Genomic DNA, 17759 nt, shown 5'->3' on the forward strand with positions numbered 1-17759 from the left:
TCAAACGCTGACAGCTAACGTCGGTGTGCAAGTCCCTGCAGCACATGGCAGTGATGTCATCAAGAGCTTCTTGTCACTTGCACGTCGAAGTTACCTGCTGGTTTCTGTCCTGGTCATGGAAGAGGATGCTGCAAGTTGTGGGGGTAGGGATGATGAGCAGAATAGTTTAATTTTTTTTACATTTGTTGGATAAAAGTCACAGAACAGCTACATTATTACAGGAAGAAGCCAAGGATGGGGCACATTATACCAGGATGGAGGACATATTAATGGAAGGGGATCAGGATTGTGGGCATTAAACCAGGAGGGAAACATATATTACTAGAATGGTCCCAGTTTGGGTGGAATTATACCAGGATAGAGGACATATATTGCTGGAAGGGTCTCAGGATGGAGGATATTATACCAGGATAGGGGACATTATTACTGGAAGAGGCCCAAGATTGAGGAAATTATACCTGAAAGGGGCCTATAATGGGGAACATTATTACAGGAAGGGGCCAGGATGGAGGACATTATTACAGTAAAGGCTCACAAGATGGGGAACATTATTACAGGATGAGGGACATTGTTACATAAGAGGACAAACACATCCAGTATGTCTTCACAGGTAGGGTTAGGGTTAGGGTTAGGGACGATTGCTAAAAGAGCCCAAAAATTTGATGGACATGCAGTAGGGGGTCCAGATCCAAATTTTGCACCAGGACTCATCAGATTAGTTATGTCACTGGTTAATATGGATGATTCAAGATCTAAATAATGATCTAAATAATTAAGACTTAGCTTCCTTCTTGTGCCAATGCTATATTTCTGCTTTAAATAAATGGAATAATCAAGTTGTCTCAAATTTATGGAATTTTAAGCGATCACAGAATAAATCAATCCAGATACATTTCAAATATTTTCTTTACAGAATGTAAAACAAAAAAAATTAGAAGACAGAACTTAGCAAATCATTACATCAGAACCCAAAAGACATGAATTCTGTGATACAAAAATAAATATATTTTTTCCTCAAGGGTAATTATAAATCGATGATTATCAGGCCTTAATTGTCCCAGCACTATATAAATCTCCTCCGCAGCTCTGGGTCATTGCACTAAAGAATTTTACATCAGGACGAGCCTCGTGCTGCTGTGTCGGTAAATAAGCCTGACATTGAAATCTTTTATTATTTAATTATTTGTATACAATTAGTGAGAAAGTTATTGTTTTTTTACTAAAAAATACAATCTGGTAAAACATGACTGAGGGTTTGGAAAATGTCAGTATGTCGTGGATGTGGATATTTACTATATTGGTATCTTGGTTCATTTTATATGATTTATTTTTCTTTTTTATCATTTGTTACTTTTGTTTCCGAAAAATTGAATTAATTGAAATTCACGCAGAAAAAAATGGGCAAATGATGGAGATAATGTTATAAAAATATGTTTTTACGAAAAAAAGAAATATTTCATAACTGATGGAGCTTGGTATTTTATTTGACTGCTTTTTTTGGTTTGTAACTGTGTAGAAATGATGAGATGAAAGAATCCCAAATTTATAGAGCAATGTACCGTAAATCAACCAAGCTGAAAAACACATGGAAAGAGGCAGAACATCAGACAAATGCAACCCTGTAAGCTGTAATAAAAAGCATAAGTGACAGATTTAATAACATTTTGCCTTTTTGTTAGCGATATTATTGTGTTATTGGGCAGTTTAAGCAAAAATTATATCCTCCTTTAGAAGAGCAATAAAACTAAGGATTCATACATACATTTTTGACTCATATATTGCATCTGCTATTATCAATATTCATCAAGGTCCCAACACAGTCCTCCCCACAATATGATGGCACCCACACAGCCCTCCATATATTAATGCCAAAATTGCAATTTTTTTGTATTTCGGCGGTGAAAAAAAAATCAGAATTTTTATTTTTCTTTTTTGATTTTGTGTCACCATTTTCCGAAGTCAGGAACATTTTCAGTTTTCTGAGGATGGAGGTTTTTTGATCGTTTCCTTTTTTTGCATGGCAGGCTAACATTTTCCTTGATAGTGTTTTGGGCTATATGTGACTGCTTTCACTGATTTTTATTGTGCTTCCTTAGGGAGGTTTGGTGATCAGAAAAAAGCAATTCTAGAGTTTTTACTTTTTTTTTAATTTTTTTTAGTCATTTTACACTATGGATTAAGTTACATAATATTTTGATAAACTGCACTTTCACCAACGTGGTGATAATTGATATTTTTATTTATTTATTTATTTATTTTAATAGCGGAAAAGGGGTGGGAAGTGATTAGAATTGTTTTATTTTTTTGTATTTTTAAAAAAAATTAACATTTTTTTTACTTCCTTTTTTTTAGTGTTCTTAAAATGGTATCACATTTGGGTGGTTCCAACATGTAGGACCCCCAAAGTCACTTTAAAACATAATAGGTCCCTAAAAAACTAAGTTTTGTAAATTTATTTAAAAAAAAAAATGAAAAATTACTGCTTCATTTCTAAATTTTCTAAAATGTTAACAAAATAAATCAACATTTTGCAAATGGTGCTGATGTAAAGCAGACATGAGGGAAACGTTATTTATTACTGTTTTTGTGTGGGATGACAATCTGGCTTAAAGGGATAATCAATCAAAGTTTAAAAATTGCTAATTTTTGGAAATTTTTGTAAAATTTCTGATATTCCTTTAATTAAGAACAGAAAATATCAACATAAATTTACAATTATCATAAAGTAAAATATGTCACAAAAAAATCTCAAAATCAGTGGTATATGTTTAAGCATTCCGGAGTAATTACCACATAAATTGACACTGGTCAGATTTGAAAAATTTAGACCGGTCACAAAGGGGTTAATTTTTTTTTTAAAAAAACTTTATTTTTATTTACTTAAAAAATTAGCGTAATTACAGTCTTGGAGAGTGCAGTTGTCCCAGGTGCTGCCACTGACAAAGGTCAATCCAGGTGGTAAGTATAAAAACCTTGCAATTTATTGCTTTGGTGTTGTCTACTTCAGATTAAATTTTGCCAGTGTCAGTGCCTGAGATCCACTGCACTCCTCTTTCCTTTACTAGTTGTGTCCTCTCTCCATTTGGTGTGAGTACAGCGGACGAATAAGCAGCCACAATTGGATTATATATCACTTTTTATGTAGTTGTATTGGTCGCAACCTGTTCAGGTGAGTGGTCAATCCTAGATGTTTTTGGTGCAAGGGCTGTCCAATTATAAAGAAATAGGAATGTCACAGGCGGCGTTGTGGCATGCTAGCCCTGTGTCCCTCAAACTGAGCCCTTACATCCTCTTAGTGTGTGCGCGCAGTTTCAAAAATGAATGCTCACAAGGGTATTAATGTAATCAAACGGGAGTCTTTACTGTATTCACTTCACAATACATAGCCCATAGTGATGGTATCACAGTCCTTCATGCAAGCTTGAAAATTTAGATAGCAAGAGATTTGGTCCCCATGATGTTTAAGATCCCAGTTAATGGCTTAAATAAAGTGGCCGGCTGACTGACGGTTATATACCAGGTTATTATCTTAATTCACACAGTCCTTCTGTTATATTACTACCAAGGATGGGTCTACATAGTTTGGTTCACTGTAGAAATAGTGTTAATTGCTTACTCACGATTAAGTCCTGATATGGTTCCCTGTTGCAGGGAGTAGAATATGCAGCAGAACATGAGGAACTCACACTGGCAGAACCATTAAATGTGTGGAGTGTAGCAGAAAAGCCCTTCTACAGCTCTTCTCTTCTGTCACTATGAAGATTGAAATTTAACATGCCCTCCTGGTGTAGGCTGTGGCAGTATCCTGACTGATTGAAGATTAAGGGAAGCGTGATCTTGGCTAAAGGCAGAGAAGCCTAGGAAGTAAACCTCTCCTCACAGGAAGGACAGGAACTCCTTCACAACTCTTACCTCGACAGCTTCTAGAGGCTTCCGCAGGAAACCAGGCTGAGTGAGTGTCATGTGACCAACTCTTGCACCTTTACACTTTGGACAGTAGATAACAGTATAGGACAATTTATCAAATAATCCACATAACAGGACATAGGTTTTTGGTAACCACCCAACAGCTATATTTTGCAACAGATAGAAGGAGGCACTGGGATACTACTCACTCACCCTCTCCCATAGCCCAGGGTATTCCCCAGGGAACGCTACTTGTTTTTTATCGCTCTAGAATTACAGTCTTATGACAAACGGGAACAGATTTTGGACAGATTTCTTTGGCACATTATGTACCCAGCAGATAAGGAAATTAATAAATTTTCAGAGTGTCACTAGATGATTGTATCACTAGTAAATCACCTATAATAGATTAGGTTTTCCATCCTGTCCTTTCAATATTGCGCTAAAGTTTGTTAACATTAGATACATTTGATATTTTAATACATTTTCTGTTTTTTTATTTACTAAGGAAATGCAGAATGAAACTTCTTTTAAATATTTTTACATTTTGCCATTTTCTGGAGAGACAAGGAATAAACCGCTCATTTCTACTTTATTTTTCTTCATATATTTAGTCGGAGTTCTCATCAATTCTTCCATTATCACAGTCATATGTCTAGAAGTTCAATTACATAAACCAATGTATCTCTTTATCTGTAATTTATCCATTGTAGATATATTTTATACATCGGTCACAGTTCCTAAATTACTGTACATGTTATTTTCCAGAAATCACTTTGTTTCCGTCTCACAATGCTATTTTCAGTTATATTTTTTCTTATCCGCAGCAACAGCCGAGGACATTCTTCTATTTTTTATGGCTTATGATCGATATGTTGCCATCTGCCTCCCATTACATTATCATCAGATATTAAGTCGGAGAAATTGCACCTTGATAACTATTGGGATTTGGGCAGCCGGATTTTTGAATTCCTTATTGCTTGTATCTTCAATTTTATACATGACCATCTGCCACTCCAACATCCTCCACCATTTCTTCTGCGGTACTAAGGGACTAACAAAGACCAGTTGCACTGGCACACAAATGTTTTTTGTTATAGTGGGCATAGAAATTTTATTTTTGGTGATTACTCCATTCATTGGCACTTTTTTTTCTTATGTTAACATTTTCTCCATCATCTTCAAGATGAAATCAAAAGAAAGCCAAAAAAAAGCCTTCTCCACCTGTTCATCCCACATCACCGTTGTTTCTCTTTATTATGGGACATGGCTAACAGGGTATCTGATTCCATCCAACAATGATCTTCTGGATTTAGTCATCAATATAGTACATACAACTATCACCCCCATGCTAAACCCGATCATATACAGTCTACAGAATTCCAACGTACAATCTGCATTGGTGAGGTTAATTAAGTGAATGTGTTCTTTAAATATCTAAGAAAAGAGGAAAGGAAAAGCAAAGTAAATAAGGAAGCTGCAGACATTTTTTGTGCACACAACACTTTTTTACATACTGTATATTGCTGCACTTACCTTATGATCAGCTAAATTCACATCATATATGTGGTGATTTATTAATTCACATGCTGACATAGCCATAGGCGAGTGGATTTATTTTACACCAAGATAGGTATCAAGATAAGTATAAAAATTTTGCTAGTTGTGCAGCTAGTAGTGTGGATCCAGCTGCCCCATTTGTAGTTATAAGCATAATTGTGTAATATGTTTGGTGCGTTGAATGAATAAACTACATGGGGATGGCAATAATGGAAAGCTGTGAATTGGAGTTTGCTGCAAGCCTCCTAATATAGCTGACCAGGTAGAGGATGAAATGCTGCAACAAATTAAAAAGGCAGCAAACAGTAATAGGGTTCTTATAATGATAAAAGAAACCACAAAAGCGCACCCATAGGGCTTTACCAGATATAATAAGTAAAAATTGAATTGTTCAGGGTACTCACCCTCAGAGGTTGTGTAATGCCACAACTACTAAATACGTTCAATCCCATATAATGAAGCTGCAGCAGGAGGGTGTAGACAGACAGCGTCTGCTTCCATTAATCAAAGAGGAGATCCCAAAAGGGAAAAAAAAACACCTGGTTCCCACGCTGCTATACTTCAACCCTCAAATGGAGGAAATCCAGTAGATTATAGGAGTAGGTTCCAATATCAATGCTTTATTTCATGGTACATACAAAGACAACGCGTTTCGAGGTCCATTCCATGACCTCTTCCTCAGGTCGGATGTACAAGAATTTCCTCCATTTGAGGGTTGAAGTATAGCAGCGCGGGAACCAGGTGTTTTTTTTTTTCCCTTTTAGGGTTCTTATAATGGCAGACTTTATCCAGATATTCAATGGGACTTAAAAAATCTTCTGGTTGTGCTAAAAGCTACAATTTTGTATCCAAAGTTCAAGACAATTACCTTTCTTGCTGGATCTGGTTCTTTCAAATAGACCAGATACAATTTCAGATCTACAGGTCAGGGAGCATTTGGGAAGCAGTGACCATAATATGGTAAGTTTCAATATAATTTTCAATCAAACATTCAAAAGAGGAAATGCCAAAGTCTGGAACTTTAAGAAAGCTGATTTCAACAAATTAAGGGAAGAGCTTTACTAAGTAGATTGGGACTGCGTGATGGTAACTGGGGATACTGAACATAAATGGGGCATTTTTATGGAAATACTACTAGAATCATGCAGGAAACTTATACCCTCTGGTAATAAAATGTCAAGGAATAAAAAGAAAACATTATGGATAAATAAGACAGTACAAAGTTTAATAAGACAAAAACAAAGGGCATTCAAAATCTTTAAAGCCGAGAATACTGAAATAGCATTTCAGGAGTATAAATATCTAAATAAGAAATGTAAAAAGAAATCAAGTGAGCAAAGTTATCTACAGAGAAACAAATTGCCAACGAGATTAAAATAAATCCCCAAATTTTTTATAAACACATCAATGCCAAAAGGAAAAAAATAGATGGTATTGGCTCCTTAAAAAATGACAATAATCACAGAGGACAAAGAAAAGGCAGAGATATTAAGCAGGCACTTTTCATCCGTGTTCACCAATGAACTGTCTGTTACAGGGATCATTCAACCAGGCAAAAATCTAAATTCACAACCTGATATAACTAGTTTAACACAAAAAGAAGTACATCTATGTCTGAACAATTTTAACATTGACAAATCCCCTGGCCTAGATGGCAATCATCCAAAAATAATGAGGGAATTTACCTCAATAGTTGACAGACCACTGTACCTCATATTCTTAGACTTTCTTATAACCGGGGTGGTGCCACAGGATTGGAAGATGGCTCATGTGGTATTAATATTTAAGAAAGGTAAGAAGGTGGATCCAGGCAACTACCATCCGGTAAGCCTGACATCAGTAGTGTGCAAAATTTTTGAGGGCATTACAAGAGATGACCTGCAGAAATATATTAGAATCATACAAAGAAAATTGAGCTAAATTCTCCAAAACATGTATAAAAAATATTGAGATGAGCAACACTGTATGTGTTAATCAATATTCAAAAGTTTATTACGTTCATATACATGTAACAAACAAATATAATAACAAGTATCATAAATAGTGAGGGATGAATGGACATGGTGAAGACAAGGCACAGAAACACAAAATCAATAGTTGACAACAACTTAGAGGTAATAAATCTGTCCCAACACACCCTAACTGGCACACAGCTCAATGTCCTTAGTTTGGGTCTTACCTTGGACCTCAATAACAATTTAGATTTTTTTTCTCAGCTATGAAAGACCTGCAACTATTTGTGAGGAAGGTGAGCTTACAAACAGTAAATTACACATGAAACTGATGGGTGCTACCCATCTGAATATCACCATTGAACGGGAGACCCTATTGGACCTGGAGGAACTGGAGTCTGAGAACTCCCTCACCTCCACAGGCACCTTTCCTGCTTCCACTGTTCTGAGATCCACCACATTACCCCCTTATCCTTATGCCCACAAATAGACATCTTAACAAATTAGTGTTGGAGGATTTTAGAACACTCCCCAATAACACGTAGGGGAATAACCTTACAATGGCATAAAGAAATGCACTTAGAGAACTCAGATCTATGAGTGATGTGGTTATCAGCCCAATGGATAAGTAGGAATATGGTAATCTGGCTAATGGTTATGTACAAAAGGGAGTCACATCATCAGTTGAAGGACCGTGAGGCATAAAATTTGTTGCCAAAAAATCCGGTGGAAAAATTCCCTGGCATTTTATATGAGTTCTTGGATGCAGCCCTCACAAAGCGAACCATCCCCAAAAAGATCTTTGATGGTCTAGTGATGGAGAATCTGGTAGTCCCTACTTTCTACTTGTTACCAAAGGTACACAAAGACCCTATTAACGCCATCTGTGCATTCTGTTGTCTCTGGCATTGGAGGGCTCTGCAATTCCATTTGCAAATTCCTTGAGTACTATTTACACTCTTTGGTGGAAACGCTGCCCTCCTATGTCAGAGATACTATTGATGTCCTTAGGAAAAATAATAGATAATATATAATGAAGAACTAGGCACTCAACTTATGAAGAAACTTTGTTGATTTTTAATGTAGCCCAAAATAAAACGTTTCGGCCACATCCGGCCTTTATCAATTACAGACTGATTAAGAACTGTGAATTCAAAGGAATCCTAATTAATAAAGCAGGACTCGTCTCGGTATATGTGAGCTTGCAAGCATGGGGGTACTATTGGATAACCCCAGGGTTTGAAGACCAAAGACTTCAGTGTGTTTGCATGCCTGTTTCTCAGACGCGGTAAACCACCGCTTGTCCTGCCTTATTAATTAGGATTCCTTTGAAGCCACAGCATTCTTAATCAGTCTGTAATTGATAAAGGCCGGATGTGGCCGAAATGTTTTATTTTTGGCTACATTAAAAATCAACCATAGTTTCTTCATAAGTTGAGTGCCTAGTTCTGCATTATATGCTATACGGTGTGGGATCCTACTACAGCAGCTTCTCGGGTAGTGCACATGGTTTCTCTTTATACTTAGGAAAATTAAGCACTCAGATGGATTGGATTTGGTGGAGTTCTTTTTTGGCTCAAGTAGCCTCGATCCTGCGCTATGTTCACTGATACTGGAACTTTTACCTTTTACTTTGATGCATAGTTTTTTACTTTTAAAGACCGTTTTTACCTTCAACAATGCAGCACTGCGATAGGCGTGGCGTGCAGTCCGTCGTGCGCAAATCTCTTTCTCAGATACTGGGATAGGGAGATTTTTGGGGGTGGCACAATCGCCGCTTCCCAGTTGCAGTGCTGGTACTGATACATCATTGATGTATTCAGCATTTGGCAGGGTCCCGCGCCTGGTCTTCATGATTTCATCCATGAGCTTATTCAAAATAACTGTAACATTAAATTAACTTTCAAAATTGCCACAAGAGAAATTGATTTTTTGCATGTCAAAATTCTAGTGGACATAGCAGGCATAATATAGACTGATATTTACTGAAAGGAAACATCAGTCAATGCATTGCTACACGCTACCTCTGCCCATACATCCTCAACTATACAGGCTGTCCCGATTCGACAACATTTGAGGATGAAAAGGATATGCTCATCACATGGAGTCTTTAAGGATCAGGCTTGCGACTTTTCTTCCAATTTCCGTGAGTGTGGCTATAGCAACAGAAGTATCAGGAGGTTCTACCACTGTGCCCGAAGGGCTCCCCATGACCAGTTACGCTGCAAGAAAATGACCACCACTATAAAAGATCCACCATTGAGCTTTATCTCAACCTATAACGACCAGTGTCACAACATTCATCATGTCATGCAGAAACATTGGTCGATTTTAAAAACTGAGCCCACTCTGAGTCGTATTCTATCTTCTTTGCCCCTTTTCTTTAGTAATCTTCGGTGTTCTTATTCCTCCCTTTCTCCTTTTTAATATTATCTTTTTCACCTGCTTATTGTTGGCTTTAATTGTTTTTATTATTACTTAGTACCTTTTCCCCTGGATTTCTGCTGATGGATCATATTGGTCCCCTTGATTTTATATTTACCCCCGCCACTCCATCATCATATCTCCAGTTGGATATTCAAGTGACAATCTGGGGATACAAGAAACTTTGTATACCAACTCTGCAGTTAAATGTTAACTCATACCCACTTTATCATGTTTTTCTTCTGCATTTTGGTTAGGCTGCAATGATGCTTGCTCCCCATTAATTACTATGGTCCTTTATACCTATATGTATTTCTGTTATTGCCCACATTACTTCCATTAAGCAAGATATCCACCGCATCGTGTGCATGTGTCGTGGCTACACGTAACGTCCACATTCCCGAAGGCACTGTTTTCCTGGATTGCCGGAAGTGACACGGCAGCAGTCGTGCATCCGTTTTCCATAATAATAATAATAATAATAATTTTATTTCTACAGTGCCAACATACAGCACTTTACATTTTAGAGGGGATTTGTACAGACAATTGACATTAAACAGAGGGATAGTTAGACTAATGTGTTGAGGTGGTAGGCCAGTCTGAAGAAATGTGTTTTTAGTGCACATTTAAAACTGTCTTGGAGACGGGAGTGGGAGGTTCTGATTATTGAGGATGTTAACCTCAGGTCATTAGCAGAACGAAGGTCACGGGTAGGGTGGTATACTGAGACAAGGGAGGAGATGTAGGGTGGTGCCAAGCCATGGAGTGCTTTGTGGGTGAGGGTAATAAGTTTATACTCATTTCTGGAGCAGATGGGTAACCAGTGTAATGACTGGCACAAGGTGGAGGCATCGATGTAATGGTTGGTGAGGAATATTATCCTGGATGCAGCATTTGAGACAGATTGGAGAGGGGAGAGTTTGGTAAGAGGGAGACCGATTAGAAGAGAGTTACAATAGTTCAGACGAAAATGAATAAGAGAAACAGTAAGAGTTTTTGCAAAGTAAGAAAGGGTCGAATTCTAAAAAGGTTTTTGAGGTGCAGATGACAAGAGCAAGCCAGTGATCGGATGTGGGGGTTGAATGAAAGATCTGAATCAAGTTTGACCCCAAGACAGTGGGCGTGTTGCTGGGGAGTAATGGTAGAACCACACATAGAAATGGCAATGTCAGGCATAGGTAGGTTAGTAGAGGGTGGAAACAGAAGGAGTTCAGATTTTGACAGGTTCAGTTTCAGATAGAGAGCGGACATGATGTTGGAGACAGTGGTAAGACAATCACTGGTGTTTTCTAAAAAGGCAGGCATGATGTCAGGAGAGGAGGTGTATAATTGGGTGTCATCAGCATAGAGATGGTAATGGAAACCAAATCTACTGATTGTTTGTCCAATAGGGGTAGTATACAAAGAGAAGAGGAGGGGGCCTAGGACTGATCCTTGAGGAACCCCAACAGTAAGGGGAAGATGAGAGGAGGAGGAGCCAGCAAAAGATACAGTGAAGGAGCAATCAGAGAGGTAGGAGGAGAACTGAGAGACAATGTTGCCCTTGAGGCCAATGATGCAGAGCATAGGGAGAAGGAGCTGATGATCCGCAGTGTCGAATGCTGCAGAGAGATCTAGGAGAATTAGCATGGTGACCATTAGATTTTGCTTGTGGCATTCACATGGTACACTTGGGGATGGGCTATATAAGACAATCATACATAGCACAATCCACACAGCCCCCCGAGAAAGCCCACAATGCGAAACACACATCTGGCCCATGGCAGGAAGCATTTGTCATCCCACATGGGTAAGCACTTTTTGTCAGCACTATCCATAGCACTTTACATGTTGTGACAATCCTGGTCTTGAACCTTGGCGCTATAGGAGCAAGAGGACCATAGTCTGTTGGACATTCTCCCTTTACATTTTAGGGAGACATCATATCTTGACTTAGTGATGCATCACATACATTCACTTACTGCCCTGATTTGTTTTGACATCTGATATTTGCCACTATTTAATGTTTAAGCGCCTATTCTTCACCATGTCCATTCATCTCTTACTATTTATGGTACTTATTATATTTTTTTCGTTACATGTATATGAATATGAACCTAATAAGCTTTTGAATATTGATTAACACATACAGTGTTGCTCAACTCAATATTTTTATACATGTTTTGGGGCATTTAGCTCAATTTTCTTTGTAGGACTCTATTGTCTGGGAGTTGCACCCCCTTCCATTTTTCTTTCTTTATTTTGGTAAACTATAGGTGTATCTGGTATGTTATTTTTTGTAAAACCTGCAGAAATATATTGTAGATAATAATATAATAACTGACAACCAGCATGGATTCATGAAGAATAAGTCATGTCTAACTAAAATGTTTGGTTTCTATGAGGAGACAAGTTCAAATCTGGATGTTGGTAATGTGGCTGACGTGATTTATCTGGACTTTGCTGATGACACCAAATTATGTACAATATTAAAATCTGATCTTGACATTACAATATTGCAAAATGATCTGAATAAGATGGCTGAACGGGCAAACACTTGACAAATGAGATTTAATGTAGATAAATGTAAAATAATGCATCTAGGGCAGAGAAATCCTGTAGCTGCATGTACAATAAATAGTTGTACACTCAGAACTATTGAACAGAAGGACTTGGGCGTTCTCATTGCAAGTATCAGAGCAGCAGCACTCAATGTCAAGCAGCAGCTGCAAAAGCAAACAAGATTATAGGATGTTGCTAAGGACCTGTAGAAGCGCTCGAACAGCGTGAAACGGCCGTTGTCAGCCTCTTTGCACTCATGTTACCACACCTCCGATGTCACATGTAATTATATGTGTCAATAAAGATTCACATTTCATCCTGTTGAGTGCGACCATTTTCTATATGGAATTCAAGTTTATAGGATGTATAAAAAGAGAGATAAAATCCTGCGATCCCAGCGTATTATTACCCCTTTATAAATCACCGGTGAGGCGACATCTAGAATATGGGATCCAGTTTTGGGTTCCACATTTTAAAAAGAATATTCAGAAGTTAGAGTCAGTTCAAAGATGGGCAACTAGATTATTACAAGCTGTGGAAAGGGGGTTTTACACATAGCGATATCGCTAGCAATGTCGCTAAAGCATCACCGATTTGGTGACGCAGCAGCAATATTGCTAGCGATATCGCTATGTGTGATACTTACCTCTGACCAGCTCCCCCGCTGTCTGTCGCTGATCGCTCGAGATCGCGCAGCTCCTTTTCTCGTCGGGCGCTTCCTGCTGGCGCCGACAAGCGACGCTTGGATGCGGACGGAGGGACGTCAGGATCGCCGCGTCTGAAAGGTAAGTAATGACCGCTGTATCGCTGCTGCATCGCTGTGAGATCTGCCTGTGTGGCAGCTCACTAGCGACCATTTAGCGATGCACCAGCGATCCTGACCGGGTCGTATCGTGGTCGGGATCGCTGGTGCATTGCTAAATGTAAAGGGGCCTGAAGGCCTCTCCTATATTACAAGGGATAGAGGCCTCTCATATGAGGAGAGTTTGGAAAGGTTGGGCTTGTTTAGCTTAGTATACAGACGCCTCAGAGGAAATCTCATGTATATGTATAAATATATGTGTGGGCAGTACAAAACACTGGCAGATGACGTATTCCATCCAAAGACCATACTGAGGACCAGGGGGCACTCATTACAGGTGGAAGAAAGGAGATTCTGAAAGCTAAGCAAGAAAGTATTCTTTAGAGTTTAGACCAGTCAGACTGTGGAATGCCGACCACAAGACATAGTAATGGCAGACACTATAACAGCTTTTAAAAAAGGGCCGGATGATTTCTTTAATACACATAGCATTGCGGGTTATAGTTAAATTAGTGAGGAACTGTACAATTGGTGGCGAAAGATTGAGTTTGATGGACCTAGGTCTTTTTTCAACCTATGCAACTATGTAACTAGGTATGTAATACTATAAGGCCAAGACCCAACCTAAGAAAAAAAGCAAAATGCGCAAATAATCTGCAGAATGTAAATAAATAGTTAAATAAAATAGGATACTAGGATACTCAGTTAACACAATTTTGATCAAAAGTAGCATAAAAGCCATCCCACCGCGATAAGGTGTACCCAATCACGATGGACCATAACTCTTGTAGTTCTCTTCACTATGTGTCAGAATGTAGATGGGAACAGAGCAGGAGCCAAACCTGATTGGTCAGGCATCTGCCAATGGAAAGCTATAAAAACAAAATTCCCAACACAAAATGGTGAGCCACACTCTTTTTTTAACAAAGTACAAAAAAACTAGAGCAAAACCAAAGAGGTGAACTGGAATGTATGTTGGTATAAATGGAAGGTCTAGGTGCAAATTTACACCGTGGCCGTTTAACAAATAAAATCCAACATAAAGCAAAATGAGCAAATACCCTCCAATAAGTAAGTCAATTAATAATAATAGCACATGTAATAACATAAGGCACTTAGTTAATACTATTTTGATCAAAAAGGTGTAAAAGCCATTCCACTGTGACAAGGTGTACCCAATCGGAACAGTCCTATCCTATCTCTAGTATTAAAATCTCACTTTGAGTCAGCCGACATAGTAACGTAGTAACATAGTTATTAAGATTGAAGGGAGACTTTAAGTCCATCTAGTTCAACCCATATCCTGTCCTAACCTGCCCTAACATGTTGATCCAGAGGAAGGCAAAAAAAACGGATGTGGCAAACAGTAGGCTTCACATTGGGGAAAAAAATTCCTTCCCGACTCCACATACGGCAATCAGACTAGCTCCCTGGATCAAGCGACCTCAATGTAGAAAAGAGTAGAGCAGGATACAGGGCCATCTGTAGAAAGCTATATAAACAAAAAATAAAGGGAAAAGAAAGGGGAATCCATGTCACTATTTGTACAAAGCACAAACAACTAAAGCAAAACCAAAGAAATGAACTGGAACATATGTTGGTATAAGTGCAGTGCGTAAGTGCAAATACACACCATGGCCATTTAATGGACAAAACCTAAGATAAAACAAAGCGAGTAAATACCCTGCAGTACGTAAATAAATAAATAAATAGTCATAGTACATGTAAATTATATAGGGTACTGAGTTAACTACTATTTTAATTAAAAAAAGTGTAAAAACCATCCCAGCGCGACAAGGTGTACCCAATCCGGATGGTCCCCAATTCTTGGACTTCTCCTCTCAATGTGTCAGCAGACCTCAATATAGATAAGGACAGAGCATGACACAGACATTTCTTTGGTTTTGCTTTGACATAAGGCCATGGTGGACAAGGACAGTTCAGACTGCTTAGCCCAAAATTAGAGATGCGTGAAACAATTCAGAAAGGATCAAATTCACTATGAATTTCTACAAAAATTTGCCAGAATCCAAAATGTTTGTGACTTGGCTCAAATTCAGGAAAATGATGGCATAGTAGTCTTCTATGGAACAGTGAGGGGAAGACAAAGCATGAAGCTACAATGGCAGGACAGATGTGGAACGAGGAAGGTAAAAAATGTTATATCCCTCCCACTTGACTATACTTTGAGGTCTAAATATGCCTCAGAGCATAATAAACATCTTTTAATGGCAGTTGGGGCACTTTCCATTCTCACTGTAGATATTTAATGTGAGTCATATTTGCCTGTATTAAATCACAGTAGTTTCACTCATTTTTACTCAAAACATTCGCTCAACAATAAACCAGACTTGTCTTCATCCAATGATCAAAGAAATCCAGATGGAACTGCAGTTGAAGAAGGTTAAGTCTACCCTTATTGGATGAAATTTGGATGTTACACGGAAATCAATAAGGAGCTCTCCCAGATGAAACCATGGAGGCTGAGTATGATGAATGATTATTATTCAGCATCTTGTGGATACACATTATTCACATCCTGTATGCATCTTTTGATTGTCTTGCTGCTGATATCTTTTAATATGTTGTAAATCTTATGATATTGTGTGTTTGTCATTTTTGTTCTTTTTAAGTGTAATAAAATGTATTATGTGTCAGCCGATCTGTTCTTGCATTTTTGAATCTATTCTAAAACATTAGTAGATTGCACTTTTTAATACAACTGTATACTAAAATTGCCCTTTAAGGCAGATGCATGCAATTGTATAGCCTTGTTTTGCATATCACTGTGTAAACATTTGGAGGCCTCTTGAGCAGAATTTACTCCAAACTTTAGACATTTTTGAAAATTGAAATTCTGTTTTTCGAGAATAGGTAGATGAATTAGCTTGACCTCATCTGATTATATTTTTATATTGCTGATAATTGTCTCTGGTACTCATAAACTCATATGGTTGCTCAATGTAGCATTTCTTGGAAATTCCTTTACGGGAAGGAAGAAATTGTGTATAAAAATACCCAAGAAAAGTACAAAAATACAGTAATTTAACTCTGCCTCATAAGTAGAGATGAGTGAATTTGTTCAGATCCGGTTCCGAATACGATCGGATTCGAATATTGTTTTTGCAATATTCATCGAACACAGCATAACTTCATTAGGGAGTAGAAATTACCGACTATGTTCGGAACCGAACATAAGACATACATTTGACACGAATAGTGTTTGAATATGGCACAAATATGTCAAAATCAGATTCGGGGACAAAATCCGAACAAATTCGCTCACAATGTACATTTTTTTATACACACCTGCTTTATTCATAATGTACGTACATACTACACCCATACTGCTTTCTGTAGCTTGTTACCGCTATTGTTTTATAGCTAAGAATTTTTTATTTGCTTCTTTCTTACAAGGGAGAAATTGTAGTTGAAAAAGAGTTAGTTCTATTAAATTCAAAATCTGTGGTAAAACAAAAAGTGGCAATGGATAAGGTAATGTAAAAAGAGAAAAAAATCATACCACTGTTTCCAGTTATAAGAATGTGGGAGCCATAAACAGCAGCAGCACTACCACAGTCACCAAGCTTCTGGGCAGTAGTAGTACCAAATGCAGGTAACAATTGACCTACTTTGCCTCCTGCAGGTATATTAAGGGGGAAGAATCATATGTGCAAGATCAGATCCACCGTCAGCGTATGAATATAGCTCCAGATCCTCCTTCAGTACATGAGCATAGTGCCAGAACCACCATCATTACATGAATTCAGCACCAGAACAACTGTCAGGACATGAATGCAGAGCCAGAACCAATGTCTGTACAAGGATGCAGTGTGGCAACCACCGTCAGTACATGAATGCAGTTGCTTAACTACCATGAGTACATAAATGCTGCATCTCACCCACTATCAGTACATGAATGCAGTGCCATCTCTACCATCATTAGATGAATGCAGTGCAAGATTTACCATCAGTACATGATTGGAATGCCAGAACAACCTTCAGTACATGAATGCAGCCCCAGAACCACCATCAGTACTTGAATATAGCACCAAGCTTAGTACAGCAATCAATTGTAATGTCAGTTCAGCCCCAAATACAATTGCATTCCTTGAACCTACAATTTTCAATATGTCCTTAACAATGGTAAGGAGGAATTAGGAATTGTTAATAGCTATCATCAGACTGTGGACTGTGCAGGAGCTACAGTACTGATGAGTCATGGGCAGTATAACAAATAACTATTCAATTCCATGAACATCTTCTCTGATTGGAGCTGTTCCGATCCCTTTTGCCTCCATGTTGTACAGATGCCATGATAAGATTTCACAACCAGAGTTCATCATTTCAGAGTTCCACACACACTGCCCATCTCCATAATGTCCCCCCACTGTCTCTCTCAATAATGTATCCTCCCTACCCTGCTCCTTTCCATAATGTCCCCCTATCCCTGCCCTTCTCCATAATGTTCCCCCACACTGCCCCTCTCCATAATTCCCCCCACCACTGCCCCTCTTCATCATGTCCTCACACTCTACCCCTCTCCATAATGTTCCCCCACTCACACTGCTCCT

The sequence above is a fragment of the Dendrobates tinctorius genome, unplaced genomic scaffold (genome assembly GCF_039654945.1).
Source record: "Dendrobates tinctorius isolate UK_male_01 unplaced genomic scaffold, ASM3965494v1 ptg000257l, whole genome shotgun sequence".
NCBI lineage: Eukaryota > Metazoa > Chordata > Amphibia > Anura > Dendrobatidae > Dendrobates > Dendrobates tinctorius.